Here is a 16,252-nt window from a genome sequence, read left to right as displayed (position 1 = left end):
CTTTGAAGAAGAAACATGCAAATATTAGAAAGTGAAGTAACTGTGCCAGGTCTTCCTTCCAGGTGCCTGTTCAGCTTTGTGATTCACCACCTTTTTTAATCTAAGGTTTACACTGCCAACCATTTAAGCCCCCTTAATGTTTAAATTGGCAAACATTGGATGAGAGAAAGTAATCTGATTCCTTGGATGTATGAGAAAGAGGATAAAAACAGACCTCTTCCAGAACAGGAAAAGCTGAACACGCAGGTGATAGATATGGTTGTGTTCAGAAATTGGGGGGGCGGGGGTGGGAAGGAGGGAATGCTCAAATGGCAACTCGAAGGTGAGTTTTGTTTGTTGGTCTGCCAACAGTGTGGAACTGACAGGAGACCCAAGAGAGCCACTGTGCAACAGTTCGGCCCACTTCAGTCAGAAGTGCAACAGTTAACTAAAGAGGCAGTGGAAACAATCTTTTGTTTGATACTGGACAAAAACAGGGATGGATCCCATTGCAAAGTATAAGTCTTGCAGGCAAAGGAGTTCTATGGCATTTATTTATTTAATAGTGGCATTTATTTCCCTTCTTCTCTCCAGTGAACTAAAGGTAGTGTACATGCCTCTCCTCCCCATTTTATCCTCATGACAACAACCCTGTGAAGTATGTCAAGTTGAATGTGTGTGACTGTCCCAGGACCACCCAGAACGTTTCACAGCTCAGTGGAGATTAGAACCTGTATTTAGTTACATCCCAGTTAAATACTGTAACTACTATGCTACACTACAATGCTGTAACTATTGAATGAAATCCCGGATAAATGATAACAGTTACACCACACAGCTCTCAAAACAAAGTACACCACCTAGCTCTTGACCTTCTTAAAACATCAACATTCTCATCACCATTTATATCTCAGGATCTAGATGCAGGATAGATACACCTTTGGACTTTCATAGGCAAGACATCACATAGTTTTTGTTTTTAAAATGGATTTTCTTTTAGCAATTCTGCTCCTTTTATATGAAGAAGAATTCAAATCCCATTTACCCCACTGATCCTGCTGAATAAATTACACCTGTGCAGGTGTAATGGCATCACCAGCAGGCAGAGACTCCAGGTAATTAAAGAGTTCCTGCTCTGACTGCAGGGCTCACCCATCTCACCTATCCCACAGTCTTATTGCAGGCAATTCAGATGAATGCCAGGATCAAAGCCTGAACTCTTTGATTACCAGCAATCGGTGCTGGTGCTGGTGGTGGTGGTGGTGAGGACATCATTTGGTAGTGGTGACAATGAGATTGTTAAAGACTGTTAAATTAAGCAGTGTGTTCGTTGATCCTGGCACTCACCCAATTTCCTTACAATGAGTGTGATTGCAGGTGAGTTGCTATTGAGCTGTGTGAGTTCTAGAACTGAAGCAGAAGCCCTTTAATTACCAGCAATCTCCCCCCTGCCAATGATGCCATCACTCTTATGCAGGCATAATTTACTCAACAAGATTTGGGTCACTATTACGATGCAATAATGTAAGCTGGATGTTTACATGGATTATGAACCATGATTCCTCTTGAATGATCTTTCCCCCTTATAAACCCCTATCATTATGACCTTATGATACCCAAATGACATATAGTATACAATTATATGAACAAACATTTTTTAAAAGAAGAAGAAGAGGAGGAATGAGAAAGAAACTGTGGGAAAGGGCATTTTCCAAAATTCTCTCAGTTGTCAATGTTACACCAAAATTTTATATATCTTATCAATCCTTGAACAGACAAATTATTCTGTCTCATATTTCAATAGTGACAAAAGCTGCCATCTGGATATCTGATCTGTAACAATTCTTTCACACATCCACTAACCAAAGCTGAAGTCGGCAAGTAATGAAACATGTCTGCTACAACCAGCCCTGAGACCTATGAGAAGAGGTGTAACAAGGTGTCCCTTTTAAAACTTCAGAGGGCCCTTTCATCTGACTCTACCTCAGTTCACACATTGCCCTTCTACTGGCTGAACACACAGACAGGACTTCTTTTGCCTCTTGAGAATTCCAAGAATAGAACAGGCCACCCTTTCACCCTTCAGGTGAAGGGAATGAAGAAGGAGGAGGTGCTGCTGTTCATGCCAATCCATCCTCAGCTGCTAATCCCCCTGGCTACGCAGCAAAAGTGACTGCTGCCAGAACTGCAGTTTTTTAAAAAACAGTGGTGCCTGCTGGAGAATACAGGACTACTATATGCTGTCTCCTTTTCAAAAGCATGAATGATACTATCTTGACCTTCAGCGGTGAGTAAAGAGCTAGAAAGCTCGCAGGTGAAGAACAGAAGGAATGAGGCCCTAACAGGGAATCCATCAGACAAAAAAAGAACAAGAAAGTAGATCGACAGATAGGGTTAATGTTAGGGGTGGGATTTTCAGAGTTCTAGCACTTTCAGTCCCAGCAGTCACATGGAATCTGTACAGTGGACCCTCGACTTACAGACGGCTCGACTTAAAGACTTTTCGAGTTACAGACTTCTCTGGCTGCAGAATTTAGATTCGACTTGCAGCCGGAGAATCGACTTAGAGACCAGAAAAAAACGAAAATGGAACAAAAATAGAATAAAAACTGCCAGTTATGGGATTAATCGGTTTTCAATGCACTGTAGGTCAATGGAGATTTGACCTACAGACTTTTCGACTTGCAGCCACCGTTCCAATACGGATTAATTCCTTAAGTAGAGGGTCCACTGTAAATCAGACTTCTGGGACTAAAAGAGTTAAGACCAGAAGGCAAAAGAGATAGATGCCTTTCTACCTCCATATTGTGCTTCTCTTCATGTGTCTCTGTTGCAAAACAGAAGAAAATGCTTCCTCAGCCTCAATGCTACCTGGGAATTGGCCCAGCTGTCTATTCGTAGGGTAGCCTCACTACTCTTTAGACTGGGGGGGGGTGCTGTTACTGAACTACTCCCCCATAGAGCAGTGAGGCAACTTCCAGGAAACAGAGCAACTGAGGTGGCATTATCTTCTTTCCAGCTGAACCACATGGAACGAAGCAGACAATGGCACTAGAAAAACCTCTCTTTTTTTTGCCTTCCGGTTTCTCCTCTTTTAGACCCAGAGATCTGCCTGGGGGATGAGTCTATGAGACTTATGGGACTGGAAGATCTACAAATATTCCCTAGTCAATGTTAATTTGCACAGACAAATCCCAAGCTTGTGTAAATTATTTCCCCAAAAGGTAAAGGTAAAGGTTTCCCTTGACAATTTTTGTCCAGTCGTGTCCGACTCTAGGGGGCGGCGCTCATCCCGCTCTTCAAGCCATAGAGCCAGCGTTTGTCCGAAGACAATCTTTCCGTGGTCACATGGCCAGTGCGACTTAGACACGGAACGCTGTTTACCTTCCCACCGAGATGGTACCTATTTATCTACTCGCATTTGCATGCTTTCGAACCGCTAGGTTGGCGGGAGCTGGGACAAGCAACGGGCGCTCATTCTGTCACGTGGATTCAATCTTATGACTGCTTGGTCTTCTGACCCTGCAGCACAGGCTTCTGCGGTTTAGCCCACAGCGCCACCATGTCCCCCAAAGCACTCCCCCAAATCAAGGAATGCAAAACCTCAGTTGTCCGCGTCAGCAGTGAGAATGAGGAATCATTACTTTCTTCTCCACACCTGCAATAACTGACTAAGATTTCCCACTGCTCTTGAACTGAATTTCTCTCTAAGCAGAGGGTGAGGAACTTGGCCCATCTGTCAGATATGTTGAGGCGTCTCATCCAGTCAACAAAGCCAAAATGATGGAGAGCAAAGAATCTTGTTCTTCCTTCCTCTGTCCCCAACAGACAGTAAGCCACCTTTGAAGTTCTCTGAACCTGAAAACAGCAGAATGTTGAAGACCTACAGCTTCAGATACCTTACAAGGCAAGGTATCAATCTTTTCCCTTATGCTCCAGACTCCACCTCCCCTTTTGCCAAGAAGGTTCGTTGAGCATTAGGTAGCCAGATATGCAGAAGCCTTTGCAGCTTCAAAGTTTATTTCCTTTAATCCCATCATAAAGCTTAATCCATCAACATTGAAATCAATGATACTGGCATTAAGAAACTCCAGTGGAAGATAAACGATGGTAAATAAAGGGTGCAGGAGCAGAGCAACATTCATTATGAATGAAAATAATGTATTGATGTAACATTTAGACATGGATGCTGAAAAAAAGCCCAATGAAATTAACATACATTTAGGCATAATATTGTAAATTGTTTGGGATGATTTATTAGAGAAATGAGGCATTAGTGTTACTTTTTAAAAAATATACTCTGGAATACCAGTATTACACCCTATGAGAGCTATCTTCTGGATCAACCTTGGGCAACCCAGCTGTTCTTGGACTGCAGTTCCCCAAAGCCTTCACCACCATCTGTGCTGGCCAGGGGTTTTGGGAGCTGCAGTCCAGGAACACTTGGGTTCACCAAGGTTGGAAACCACTGATCTAGATTTCTTCAGGTTCACTTCTGTGCTTTATGCTATTGTATCATCTGCAATGGATAAAATAAACAGGAGCTTTGGAGTGTGGTAACTAGACAACATCTTAAAAAGCAGAGACATCACCTTGCCAACAAAGGTCCGCATATTCAAAGCTATGGTTTTTCCAGTAGCAATGTATGGAAGTCAGAGCTAGAACATAAAGAAGGCTGGCCACCAAAGAATTGATGCTTTTGAATTGTGGTGCTGGAGGGGATTCTTGAGAGTCCCCTGGATTGCAAAGAGAACAAACCTATCCATTTTGAAAGAAATCAACCCTGAGTGCTCACTGGAAGGACAGATCCTGAAGCTGAGGCTCCAGTACTTTGGCTATCTCATGAGAAGAGAAGACTCCCTGGAAAAGACTCTGATGTTGGGAAAGTGTGAAGGCAAGAGGAGAAGGGGACGACAGAGAATGAGATGGTTGGACAGTGTCACCAAAGCGACCAATATGAATTTGACCCAACTCCAGGAGGCAGTGGAAGACAGGAGGGCCTGGTGTGCTCTGGTCCATGGGGTCACAAAGAGTTGGACACGACTTAACGACTAAAAAACAACAACCTCCAGCATGCTATTGTCAACTTAATTATTTCTCTTTTTCTTTAGATCCAGGCAAGAGATGGGAAATTGAGCATGAAAGGGTTATACTGTTACTGAACTGCCACTCAGACATATATTTGACTCTTTAACATTGAATTTGAACTGCTGATCTATTTCTCCTAACCCCTCTAGTAGTAGTAGGCATCCTTCAGTCTCGAGAGACTATGGTAACGTGCTCTGTATGGAGGTCTTGGAACAGTGTCTTGTGTGGCTGAGAAGGGCAATTCGAGAGTGACAATTTCTTCCACATTGAAGACAAATACAATCTGTCCCCTGTCCAGCTCCCTGGTTTTGCTTGCTTCAGGACTGCCTCTTTGTCTCAGCCTGCTGTACAAGTGTCTCTTCAAATTGGGAGAGGCCATGATGCACCGCCTGCCTCCAGGCTGAACGCTCAGACGTCAAGGTTTCCCATCTGTTGAGGTCCATTCCTAAGGCCTTCAGATCCCATTTGCGGATGTCCTTGTATCTCCTAACCCACCTTCCTCTGATTTGGGTGAGTCAATGGCCTCCTTTAATGGGAGCCTTATTAACTAGCAGAAGAAAACAAGGTTCCAGTTACTGTTATTTATCCTCTGATGATTTTCAGATTGAATCATTATAATTTGCTACACATGCCCTTGAAGGCAGTCTGCAGTTCCAGACTGTTTCAAAATTTGGCTGCTAATCTGTTTATGAGTTTAAACTGCCAGTAGCATGTAAAACATTGGTCCTGAACCACATTCACTGGTTGCCTGCATATTTCTGAGCCAGGTATCCCCCATCTTGTAACCGTGTGCATATTTCTTGCACACAGTTACAAGATGGGGGATACTTGGCTCAGCAATACTACAAGCGAGAAAGGCCTTGGAATTATTGTAGATCACAAGCTGAATATGAGCCAACAGTGTGATGAGGCTGCAAAAAGGCTAATGGTATTTTATGCTGCATTAACAGAGGTATAATCTCCAAATCCCATGAAGTACTAGTTCCCCTCTATTTGGCACTGGTTAAGCCTCATCTTGAGTACAGTGTCTAGTTCTAGACACCACACTTCAAAAAGGACGCTGACAAATTGGAACAAGTTCAGAGGAGGGCAACAAAGATTATCAGGAGGTTGGAAACCAAGCCCTATGAGGAAAGACTGAAGGAACTGGGCATGTTTAGCCTTGAGAAAAGACAACTGAGTGGAGATATGATTATGTTGTTGTTGTTTAATCATTAAGTCGTGTCTGACTCTTCATGACCCCATAGACCAGAGCATGCCAGGCCCTCCTTCGCAATCCAGGGGACTCTCAAAATATGATAGCACTTTTCAAATTCTTGAAAGGCTGTCATACAGAGGAGGGGCAGGATCTGTTCTTGATCATCCCAGAGTGCAAGATACGCAATAATGGGCTCAAGTTACAGGAAGCCAGATTTTGGTTGAATATCAGGAAAAACTTCCTGTAAGAGCAGTACAGCACTGGAATCAGTTACCTCGAGACGTGGTGAGTGTTTCAATACTGGAGGCATTCAAGGGAAATTTGGACAACAACCTGGCAAATATCCTTTGATTTGCATTCCTTTATTCAGCAGGGGTTTGGACTTGATGGCCTCATAGATCCCTTTATTCTATGATTGTAGCTCAATTCAGGGGTGCTGGCTTTAACCTTTAAAGTGCCCAATCAGAGGAAGATCACTTCTAGACTATAGGCCAAATCTGGTATATAAACATTCCACACAAAGTCCCCCTCCTGGCTAGTCAGGAGAGTTCTAGTTATCCCAAGTCACTTACTCAAGACAGAAAAGAGTCCTCATCTACTTTATCAGGTAGTGTTTGCCAGTAGCCAGTGGACAGAAGGTGGAGGAGTGAAACCAGCCATCCTCTCAGCCCATCTTTGAAGGAATTAGATAAATCAGGATTCAGTCAATTCCTGAAAGCACCAACTGAGAGCAGGTTTGCTCCCCCGCCCCTTTCCATACAGGAAAAAAAAAGGAAGCAGCATGAGCCATATGCAGTCATCTTATGTGGCTGAATGCTAAGGCCAGGACTCAGTTTATGCTTGCAGTTTGTTTACAGGGGATGAGGCCTGGGAGGAAAGGGAATGAAGAGCAAATTTAGGTCCCAGCTAAAGCACTGTGTAGAGAAACACCACCCAGCTCTTTGGTGGGGGGATCCACTGATCTCAGAAAATGTGTCTAATTCTGTCTATGCACTGAAGGCTGTAAGGTGAATCCCACCACACCAGAACAAAATATGGTCTCTCAACAATGCCCTAAATGGTCCAGATCTTTGCTTGGTATTGTTTAAAATAACTTTTCTATCACCCTTCCTAGAAATCATTAGAAATAAAGGGCACTCTGTAATCACAGATGAGAAGGTTGGTAGAAAATGGTCAAAAATTGAGCTAATTATTTATAAACTCAAATATCAAATTCCTTTACTTTTTAATTCAAGGGGGCAAAACTTTAACTATTAATTTCATATTAAATGGCTCTTTAAGTTTGCATTAGGTGACTATTGCTTGGTTAGCATAGGCACCCTTCAGTCTCGAGAGACTATGGTAACATGCTCTGAATCGAGGAGTGTCCTCTCCAGAGCATGAAGCCCGGGTAAGGTAATATGGAGGATAGGCTGTTACCCAAGCAGCAGATCCCCCCTCTCCACATTGCTGAATTGGTCCAATGGAAAGGCAAGTGCCAATACAACTGGTTCCAGCAATGTCGCAGGAGTTGGCAGAACGACACATGCTGCCTTCGGGACTCCAGTTGCCTGTTACAGAGCCAATGAAATTGCTGAAGACTTTTCAGAAGATAGCTCCACATACTCCACATTAACCTGGTAATTTGGGGATTGTCTTTTTCCCACAAGCAAATTACTAAACTAACAGATGTAATTGCCTAATTAGATTTTATTTACTAGGGTTGTATTCCGGCTTTGGTTGAACTCCACATTCTGAACTAAGTCAGCTCTATTTAGCTCAATCTGTAGGCAGTCCTGTACAAAGCCAACACCCAGATTCAATTTGAGAGCACCATGAAACAGTCTGGAGTGTTTCAGACCAATTTGGACATCTAAAATGACTCTTGAGTATTATGGTGAGAGAAAATGTTCTGTGCTTAGAATTAGCTGTGTCTCTTAGTTATCTTCAGGTGTCTCTTCAGGTATTATTGTTCTTGGGGAAAATACTTTTTGCTTTCTGTGTTTGCCCTTTGTTTTAGGCCAGGCACAAATAGGAGCTACCATAAGCCACCCTACCTACCATTTCATTTTATTTATCTGTCTCATTAAAGCCCTTGTCTAGCAAACAAAACTGTAGCAAAGGAAAACATTTGTTGGAACACTGCATCTAGTTTCTCAATGAGACTGAGATGCTGCCTGCATGTAAGCAGGAACTTTAAAAAAGCAAAGCACTCTGCAGCAATAGTGGCCAAGCATTTATGGGGGCTGAAAGACTCCCTTTTATTACAAATTAAATAAAAAGTACTCTGTGTCAACACTAATTTTCTGTAACACAGCTTCAACAACAAAAACATAATCTAAAAGACTGCACTCTGGATGGCAGCAACTCAGGAATCAGAGTCAATGTGTTGGTATTTTGTTTTTTCCAGAGAGGACAAAAACCTATTTTTATTCTTTGCCAAATGAATTCTTATGCTGGCCATCCAGAAGGGCAGGCCATACACACTGAGAAAAATGGTCAAAGGCAGGTCTGAATATATTACAATGGGACAGGTTAGTGAGCTAGGTATCTGGCTGTGAAGCCAGAAGATGGGAGTTCAATTCCCCATTGTTCCTCCACAGAGAAGAACCAACCTGTGTGGCCTTGAGCAAGCTACAATATCCCATGGTACCTCCAGAAGAAGGGAATGCTCTTTACCTAGGAAACCCTAAACAGGGTCACTATAAGTCAGAATTATTAATATTTGGGAGATTTAGGTACATAGCCAAGATTGAGCAAACATTCTTGCCAGGTCTAGTAAATCAAGATGAGTTCATTTTACATTAAGTGATGAAGTCAAGCTAATGTTTCCAGTAGGTCCTGGCACACAAAATAGATCTTATGAACATCCTAGCTTGTGTGTCGAACACAGCTCATTAAATACTTGACAAACACATTGATCCAGTTATGTTGAGTTGTATGCTCACAGGCACATGCGTCATTCCAACGTGCCAGAATCTCCTAAAAAGTTAAGTCATGTTATCTAGTGTTTAAAAAGTCAGTTGGCATTCTTCTGTGAATTAACTTCTAGAAGTAGTTCCTCCCTCAGCATTACCTTGACCTGTAAACAATTACCTTAACCCACTCTTGAGTTTTATGATGATGATATTTGGATCACAGGAGTGGCTGACTTTTATGTGTTCTGTACCATTCAGGCAGAATCATCACTTGGGTCCAGCAAGTAAACTACTTGAAGGAAGGAAGCCGCCCAGCTTTAAAGAATACAACCTAGTATGACAGGGGAGGGGGTTATATTAGACCTTTTATATAGTGTGAAACCCATCCAGCAACCCTGGACATCCAGTTCTTCTTGCTTGACATTCCTCCCTGAGTTACAGCTATCTTTTGATACCTTAGAGAGAAATGTGTTGCTGGAAAACATTATCAGCTGGCCAGTGTATTGCAAGTATAAAAATCAATCTACAACATTGGTTTGAAGTGATTTCTGTAGATTTCTGTTCTCTTTATTAATACATTTACAGATAGGAAAATAAGTCAATATAACCTTGAGGGAAGTGAAATCATCTGATTATTATCACAGCACACAGGGTGCCCATCTGTTCTTGTGAAAAAATTAACAAACAACAGTATAACCATGGCCATACAATAAGTATCATGTACAGTATCTGAATGTACAAGTTAAGTCTGTAGCTATTTTATAGCCTCTTGCTCTTTTCTCTCTCTTCTAAAGAATGTAAGAAGGAGACAGCAATATTAGAAACAGCACTCAAAAAGCAAATGAGCCACAATGCAGGCACATTTGAAGAAATACTACAACTGTGTTATCATGCGGTGAGTGGGCACTTGGGATGGAGTTGACTCAAGCTTAAATAATAAAGCAGAAACCTTCCCAAAAAGATGCAGATGGTATCTTGAAGTGGTGGGTGCAGATCATTCAGAAGGAGACCTGCAGAGGCCCACAGTGTTAAAATCTATCCCATGGAAGATGGAATTAATAACAACACTTTCTCCCCTTTAGGGGGCCTCAGTCCTGCTCTCCCATAGTCAAATTACATCTTTCCATGCAGAGCTGTATCGAAATTAACAAATACATTCCTTCAGTGAATTCTGAACCATTTAATTCTAGTATCAGCTCACTGGATAGCTCAGCAAGTTGTGCACCTGGCTGCAGAACCTGCTGTCAGTAATCTGGTTCCCCACTGACTCTCTTCTCCCAAGAGAAGAGCCAGCTTGTGTAGCCTTAGGCAACCTGTGCAGTCGCAGAGCACCTCTAGAGAAGGCCCTAGTAACCTACATCTGAGTACTGTACTCCATAGACCTAAAATGCCCTGGAAAAGAATCACCATAAGTTGGAATTGACTTGATGGCACATAATTGTCATTTTTTAAAATTCTGGGGTAATTCATTGCACTCCAGGCAACAGAGTTGCTTTGTGGACTGTCTCCTTCACTTTATCCCTGAACTCTCAAACAGGATTCCATATATATTCAGCTTTTGCCTTCTTCAAGTCAGCAACCATTCCTCTGTGATCTTGTGTTGCACCAACACTTGCACTGAGGACTAAAGCCCTTCTCCGCATCAGAACTCCCTATACTCTTTGTGATGCTCATTCTTAAGCAGTCTTCCTGAACACAATGCCAATCAGATGTGTTGCACTACAAATCCTTTTACCCACAGCTAGCAAACTAGCCTCTCTTTAGAAAGTAGATTGTGTTGTGCTGTGTGTTCAATATCCATTAGCAGCAAGTGCCAGAGGGAGGCAATTTTCACACCGTAGCTAATGGACTTCAGGGAAATATCTTTAGCAATAATGACAGCATATGCAGACTCCCCTTTTTCAGCACAGCAGAGGCAGAAAGCTAGAGGAAATTGATCCTTCTTACATGTCAGCCACTAAGTTTTAGAGACATGTACTTAATGTTCATGGATATTTGAAGCTGGTACACACCTTTATATTTTAGTCATTTTCAAAAGTAAGACATTTTTTGATTTAAGCTCTGAATTAGATAATATCTGTATTGGCTCAGTCAAAAGTTATAAATAAGTTGAGCATTTGAACTCTGCAAAGAAGTTCTGAAGAATTCAAAAACTTGACTTACTTTTGATTTGTTACCGAAAATATTACTTAAACCATAACTGCTTCTATGGATGGGCCACATGTCTGCTCTTTCTGTTTCTGGAACAGTATATCAAAAGCCATTCCTCTTCTCTCTCTTGAATCCTGCATAATATTTTCTTACATAGGCATTTTCTTTACAAAATATATTTGCCCTTGGTTGTTACCTTGAATACTCTACTCCACAGAGGAATAACAGCTTTTTATACAGCCATTTTTCTTACAGGTAAATGCACACATTGGCTGAAATCCTGCTACCTAGCACAATAACTAGCAAGCAGAGTAAATCCACTGAATCAATAAAACTTATGAAGGAGATGATTCACCAAATCCCCATTGATTGAATGGGGTCTACTCTACTTTTGACTTACTATGCTAAGCAACAGGTTCTTGGCCATTAATGGAAAATCAAACAGGTTGTATATTTTTTAAAGGATTTTAATGTGAATTATTTGGGAAATTGAGCAATCTGCTGTAATTGTTTGTTGAGTGGACTGATGAAAATGAGGTCGAATACTGTAAAGTATTTAACGAAGATGTGAATGAGTATGACATTCATTATTCTAACTTCCAGTTGAACATGTAATCAAAAGCAATTTATAGTGATTCTATCATTGAAATAACACAGCTAGTACAGTTTATTGTTACGGTCCTTAGACCAATCACACGGGGGTGGGGGGGAAACATAGGCACTTACAGTTTCCAAAATTTCAAATACCTTGTAAAAACATTTGACATTAAAAAACCATTTGAAATCTAGTATCTAGATACCATAACAGTTCAAAATTTCAGGTACTTCATAAAAAAAACACAATTTAAAATCTAGTATCTAGTTAACATGGAATTTCCAAGACCATACAAAATCTGACTATTTGATAAGTGATCTTGGGGTCTATATCAAGAAACATAAGTCTATTTTTTTTTCTTTAAACAGTGGGGTGATGATCTCCTTACAAGCCACCTTGTAATCAATCAACTCTATTTATAGTCCTTAGACCTATCATACAGAGAAGTGGACAAACCAGATCCACACAATCTCTGTAATATGTAAAAACATCAAACATAGCCATAAAACAAGCAAACAAGTATACAACAAGTTTAAAACAAACAAGTATACAAGCAATTCAAAAACCTCCATACCAATACCAGAGTCAATTATGGGGACAATTCTGAAACCTGAGAATCACCAGACAGGTCCCAGCTATCATTAAATTTTTGAAGAAATTAAAAATAACCACAGCATAAATGTACTGCAGTGGAACCATAGGAAAAACAAGCACAAATAACATATTGATATCCAGACCATCTACTACACTTGTTTTAACCTGACTCCCTTTGATGTCTGTAAGCAGCTGCAAGCAATCTTTGATATGGCAATCTTCACAATTAAAAGAAGATAAATTTCAAGGAAATCATCGGCATTTTGTATTTGAATTAACAGATTCTCAGCGTCTTTTCAGGGATAATATGTACAGAACTGAAATATAATAGATGATTTCACACTTTACTAGTTTTTGTCAATATCCACACCATTTTTCAATTTTTAAAAACTCATTCTACAACTTACAAAAACCTGCCAAAATATCTGAATCACAGACATTTGGATTTATGGTAATGGGGACTATTTCAGATGCTGAAATGGAAACTAGGCACAAAACTTTGAATGCTTTTGGTAAGAGCTATAAAGCCACATGGTCCTCTGTGCCTCTGAAAATCTCCAGAAATCTAATTAATGCTTAATGCAAACGTTCCCTCCCATAGATAGCTTGTAAATTATTCAATGCTATTGTGGCTGTGGGAATTTGCATTAGAAGTTGTTGTTCGCACAGTGCTTAGGTCCCTCAGGTCATAGGCATTTTCTTCCTGCCCTTTGAACAGACAGCTTCAGGCGGTATCAACATGCCTCTACCAGTATTTCCAGCTATCCTGCAACACATATGGCAACGGGGCTTGGAAGCTACAGCTGGGCTTTGTTGCCTCCTTGTGCTAAGCTATTTTTAAACTACAGTAGAGGCAGAGGACAATCCTGTTGATTGCACTAACAGGAGTTGAGACTTTCTGGATTATTATACCTAGTGAGGGCATACTAAGCCCTCAATGAGAATTAAAAAGTGCCACATCCTCTACCATTCCCTGTCTAACCGTGAAGTGATTTCCCTTTAGGCAGGGAAACTGTAAGGCAGAAACATTTGTGCATGCTTTCAGCTGTGGATGCATTTTGTCCTACTGTGGACTTCTCAAAGAAACTGATCCTTGGGCCCCAGCATGCCATGAAGAAGACTCAAGTTCAAATCTTTTTTCTCGAGGGAACACTTTCCATACTTTCTCCTCTTTCTGTAGCCCCCCCATCATCTTCTGATTTAAAGAACAAGACTCTAGATGCCTCCTCCAGATATATAAAAACCTCAGCATTCAGTCTGATTAAAGCTCTTTGGGGAACACAGTCAGCTCTTCAGTGGGCCTGTCTGCCTTTACAAGTACTGTACTGTACTCACAAAGAACAACTTGTCTGAGGCAAATTTATGCCATACCTCAGCCAGCAGGGCTCACTAGGAGCTTTCCAGGGTCCTGAATTCTGCTTCAAACAACTCTGCTTCCACCTGACTGGAGCTGATTAGGTGGGACTCAAGGCGCAGCAGAACAGGATACAGTGGTGCCTTGCTTAGCAATGTTAATTTGTTCCGAAAAAATCACTGCATCGCTAAGCGAAATGCGGTTTCCCATTGAAATGCATTGAAAACTGGATAATCCATTCCAATAGGAATGAATTGCCATCCTTAAATGAAAATCGCCATAAGAAACATCACTAAGCGAAACACGGTTCCCCAACTGAAATGCATTGAAACCTATTCAATGCATCTCAATGGGGGAAAAATACAAGAACAAATTAAAAAAGAGTCAGAACAAAGTCAAAAGGGTTTATTAAGTGCACTTTATGATTTCAAACATTTTAAACAGTAAACTTTAACTTTATAAATAACAGAAGAACATTAAAAAAACAGCAAACACGAGGCTGTTTAAACCATCGTTAAGTGAAACAGGGGACCCAAAGTTTAATCGCTATGCGAAGCATGGTCCCAACCATCGCTAAGTGAAAATTGCCCATAGGGACCATCACTAAATGAAGCTCAAAAATGCTCCAAAAAAGTCATCGCTAAGCAATTTCATCGCTAAGCGGAGCGCCCGTTAAGCGAGACACCACTGTAGAAGCATATTGCTTTACCTCTAATGGGGAAATGACACTACAAGTGCCGGCTGCAGAAAAGAATCTTGGGGGGAGGCATGTTTCCTCAACAGGAATTGCATTTACAGTTTTGCAATTCTGAACTGAAAATTCAGCCCTCTTCCAAAACTGTACTCTGGATGAAACAGAATGGGAAAATGGCACCAGTGCCATCAGCAAAACTCCTCCAGACCTCTGTGTCCCTGGCAGACATAATTGTACGGCATCACTCTAGAGAGGCAGAGTATGAAGCAGAGTTTAAAATTAACATTTTTTTTTGTTCGGGCTGCACCCATTTTTAGAATTGCCCTGTAGAATATTAATTTGTTCTGCTGCACAATAACATAGCTATACTCTTGTGCATCTGTAATGCGAAGGATTCAAAGGGAGTTCTTTCCAATGACTTGTCTATACTATAGTATCCAAACACATCTAATCACTTTACTCTGAGAGTGTGTATATGTGGCAGACAGCATCATGTTGCTTCTCTCTCTGTGTGTGTGTGTGTGAGAGAGAGAGAGAAAGAGAGAGAAAGAGAGAGAGAGATTTTGTTACATGAGAAAAGCATACAAGTCTATGCTGCAACTTTATTCTGTGGAAAATATAAACAGCTGACTAAATGCAGATCACTGCTCCTGTCCCTTGGGAAGGTTCCACTTCATAATGCTAAAGCTTGAATCCTGCAGCTTGTACTGGTACTGAGGGCAAATTATTCTTTTTGCTCTCTGCCCATTGGCTTAACAGGCTTTGGTCTTAAGCCAACTTCAAAGCAACTGCTCATATTATCCTGCTACAATGGATGCCAATGAATCTCAGGTGATCCACTGCTGGGCTGTGAATTATTCTCCTTCTCTGCAACAGCATCTCTGGCCAAGTTCAGGTCCTTCTTTCTTGAAGGCAAGGAGCCAAGTTGTTCCAGAGGTCACCTCACACTGTTATCTTCAGCTTACAATTCATACACACAGTGCATGCTTGTTGCATTAGAAAAGGCTGCTTTTATGTTTTACTGTTTCTTCCTGAGCAGTAATGGGTCCAAGATAGATTCTGCTGCCAAGGCCAGCTTTATTATCATCTTCACTGTGCACTGAACACAATTGTTAACTTTACTAGAGTTTTTCCATTATAAGATGACTTTTAGTTGCTCATACCTTGTGTGACTGGGAGGGGGGCTTCACATCACTATGGGGGAAGGGTTCTCCAAGCTCAGGCAGCAGCCACACATATTATCTGCAACAGCAAAAAAACTTAAAGAGAGGGCAAACAGAAGGAAAGATGCTGATGCCATTACTACTGCTACCACCACTATCACCAATACAGTGGTGCCTCGCTTAACGATTACCTCATTAAACAATGAAACCACTTGACAATTAGTTTTTGCAATCGCGTTTGCGATTGCAAAATGATGTTTTAATGGTAAAAAATTGCTTATCGATGATCGGTTCCCTACTTCGGGAACTGATTTTTCGCTAAACAACGATTTTGAAACAGCTGATCGGCAGCTCTAAAATGCCCGCCCGCTGTGCAAAATGACTCCCTGCTGTGTTTTCAGGATGGATTCCTCGCTTTGCAGGCACTGAAAATGGCCGCCCTATGGAGTATCTTCACTGGACACAGAGGTATTTCGCCCACTGGAACACATTGAACCAGTTTCAATGCATTTCAATGGGCTTTTTCGTTTCGCTTCACG

The 16,252-nt window shown here is 41.3% G+C and overlaps 1 protein-coding gene across 6 annotated transcripts in view; it reads right to left on the bottom strand.

Moving 5' to 3' along the window:
• The window catches only part of TSPAN4 (tetraspanin 4), a 744,385-nt gene that overhangs the window by 330,696 nt on the left and 397,437 nt on the right, over positions 1-16,252 (bottom strand). The gene's annotated exons all lie outside the window — the stretch shown is intronic.

Source organism: Pogona vitticeps, chromosome 1, assembly GCF_051106095.1.
Source record: "Pogona vitticeps strain Pit_001003342236 chromosome 1, PviZW2.1, whole genome shotgun sequence".
NCBI classification, from domain to species: domain Eukaryota; kingdom Metazoa; phylum Chordata; class Lepidosauria; order Squamata; family Agamidae; genus Pogona; species Pogona vitticeps.
The sequence above is the reverse complement of the archived record's forward strand: the minus strand, read 5'-3'. Positions and strand labels throughout refer to the sequence as shown.